Below are 3,405 nucleotides of genomic sequence, written 5' to 3' on the forward strand. Positions count from 1 at the left end.
GCAGATCTGGGCCAGATTCAAACCTGCCAGCTCTGGTGTACTTGGCTGGTGCCTTAGCTGCTTGAGCTACAGGTGCCACCCCACTGCAGCTTTGAACTCCTGGCCTCTAGTGATCTTCTTGTCACAGCCTCCCCAGTAGCTAGGACTACAGGTGCCTGCCACTGTACCTGACTTTATTTATTTATTTATTTTTGTAGCGATGTGGTCTCACTATTTTGCCTCAGCTGGTCTTGAATTCCTGGCCTCAAAGGATATTTCCCCCTTGGCCTCCCAGACTGCTGGGATTATAGGTATGAGCCACCTCATATGAATGAAAAATTATATATATACACACACATACATATATAGCTATATGTATAGGTGTGGTATGTGTGTGTATATATGTATGTACATATATACACACTTACTCATAGGGTCCAACAATTAAGTTCAAGAACTTGTCCTAGGCTTGGCACCTGTAGCTCAGTGTTAAGGTGCTGGCCATATACACCCAGGCTGGCAGGTTCGAACTTGGCCCAGGCCTGCTAAACAACTATTGAGCAAGGTTTTCAGATTCCTCTGGTGCCCTCTCTGGGCTAAGTCTAGATTTGTCTCCAGTAAAGGAGAATTTATTAAAAAAAAAAGGAGAATTTATATCCTGCCTATAGGCAAAAAAGGGGGGACAAGGGGAGGCTAGAGAGCCCACCTCACCTGCCCCGTTTGGTGCTTCTTCTCTGCAGTTCAGAAACATTTTTATAGGCTCAGTACCCGTAGGACAGTGGTTACGGTGCCAGCCACATGCACTGAGGCTGGCGGGTTCGAACCCAGCCCGGGGCCAGCTAAAACAACAATGACAACGGCAACAAAAAAACAGCCAGATGTTGTGGCAGGCACCTGTAGTCCCAACTACTCAGGAGGCTGAGGCAAAAGAATCGCTTAAGCCCAAGAGTTTGAGGTTGCTGCCACAGCACTCTACTGAGGGTGACATACTGAGACTCTGTCTCAAAAAATAAAACCAAAACATTTTTATGCCAAAGCAGCATATTTTGGGATGGCATATTCTGGTCTCTAAACTTATGAGTGTAGTTCCTGAATGCACGTCCCAATAAACCCCTGTACACCAATCTCCATCTCAGGGTCCATGAGCTCACGGAGCTCAGGCTAAGGCTCATGCTAAGGTGCTTGGTACCAGGAGTGGAGCTAAGCAGCAGACGCTAAAGAGGAAATGGAAGCAGGATTGCCTTATTCTAGGTAGGGCACTGATAACCCAAACTTGTCAAAACTTTCACTGGTGTGATTTGAACGGGATGATGGTGGAACAGAATCCACTGGCTCCAGCAGCCTCCAACAGGAGGGTCATTTTCATACCCTACCTGTGGGCCAGTGTAGAGCAGAAAAGGAGAGAGGACACTTGAAATTTGTTTAATGACTTAAGAATTATATTCTCATAGTAAAAAATTCAAACATTAGAGATAAAGCCAAAGTCTTTCTTTTCTTTCTCTCTCTCTTTTTTTTTTTTGAGACAGACTGTCACTCTGTCACCCTCAGTAAAGTTGCATGGTGTCATAAGCTCACAACAAACTCAAACTCTTGGGCTCAGGCAATCCTCTTGCCTCAGCCTCCCAAGTATCTGGGTCTACAGGGCCTGCCACAACAGCCAGATAATTCTCTATTTTTAGTAGAGATGGAATCTCTTGCTCAGGCTGGTCTCTAACTCCTGAACTCAAGCAATCTACCTGCCTAGGCCTTAGAGTGCTAAGATGACAGGCGTGAGCCACCGCGCCCATCCTCTTTAGCTTATTTAAAAATAGAGCTATTGGGCAGCGGCTGTGGCTCAGTGAGTAGGGCGCTGGTCCCATATACCAAGGGTGGTGGGTTCGAACCCAGCCCCAGCCAAACTGCAACAAAAAATAGTCGGGGTAGAGTACTGTGGTGTCACAGCTCACAGCAACCTCAAACTCTTGGGCTTAAGTGATTCTTTTGCCTCAGCCTCCCGAGTAGCTAGCACTACAGACGCCCACCACAACATCGGGCTGTTTTTTTGGTTGGAGTTGTCATTGTTGTTTAGCTGGGCTGGGCCAGGCTCGAACCCGCCAGCCCCGGTGTATGTGGCCGGCGCCCTACTCAAGGTAAAACTTTTAATAGAGGGGAAAAGCAGAATGGAGACTGACCAGGTGTCAGTTCAACCCCGTTACAGTTGCAAAAGGCTTTTATTAGCTCCATCAGCCAAGCTGGAACCGGGAAGTAAGTCCTGAGTATCACTCAGGGCTAGACCTGGCTAGGGCATGGGTAGGGTGTTTCTAGAAACTCTGCCCTTGAGGCCCTCCAGGAATCTGGGGAGGGGACTGCTGGTTTTCTAAAATGGCTGCACTCTTGCTAAGGTTATGAGAATTCCTTTTCCACAAGTACAGTGCTCTGCATTGAAAATGCACTCCAAAAAGTTAGCAATCCTCATGTCACCTTGCCTGAAAGTAGAAAGCAAGTCTATTTCATTCTGATTACATCATCTACCATAGAGTACTTTATATGGAGACAGGCTCAATAGATGTCTGAAGGCATAAATGGGGCCAATTCACCCCATCCAATATTCAAATTTTAAGATTAAGTGCTCTGCCTCCTTTCTCACACTTCTTTCATTGAACCTTTTCTCCCTGGAACAATATTCTTAATTTTATTCCCCTTGCCAGCTGCCTCCTCTCCTGAAATTTAACTCGTGGTATCATTGAAGCTGGCTACAAAAGAACCAAAGAACATCTCAGGTGAATATGTTCAATCACTTGTCAGTAAGACCTGTCCCCTTTTGGAGCACTCCACAAAAAGTAATTAAAGCATTAATACTTAACGTAGATAAAGGAGATTGGCAAAAACCCTCATGGCAGACTATTTAACAAAGTTCAGCAACCCTGGTCGTCTGAGAGTTTCACTAGTGGAGGACCCAGGCCACCATCCGCACCAAAGATTCCAGGTGGGTGGGGCCACCCAGGGGTGTGGAGCCTCCAGGAGGCCAGACCTGGGTGGGGAAATGAAAACAACGGTTTCACACCTACTCAGAGCCACTCGGGCAAACTCCACCCAGCTGGAGTGCCTGGGGCATAACGCGAAAGGACCAGCACAGGTAAGGGAAGGTGTGTTCTTTTTGCACCTTCTCCAAGGTCAGCCCAACTCCAAAGACACCCAGGTGAGAAAATGGGTGTGTGCGATCTACTGGGTTTTACCTGAGGCCTGGGAAAAACAAAAGAGTGTGTTTCGGCTTTCCTGCAGAACGGTGGTTTGAGAGCTCAGGCCACCCTAAATCGGCTCCAGGTCAGTCCTGGGGCCGGGGCCGGGGGAGTTAGGAGAAGGAAGGTGGGGACAGCGGTGTCCTGGAGGGTGAATTCCAGGACTCTAATTCATTTCGCATGCCAGCGCCCAAGTACGGTGACCTGT

The sequence above is a fragment of the Nycticebus coucang genome, chromosome 18, assembly GCF_027406575.1.
Source record: "Nycticebus coucang isolate mNycCou1 chromosome 18, mNycCou1.pri, whole genome shotgun sequence".
Taxonomy (NCBI): Eukaryota; Metazoa; Chordata; class Mammalia; order Primates; family Lorisidae; genus Nycticebus; species Nycticebus coucang.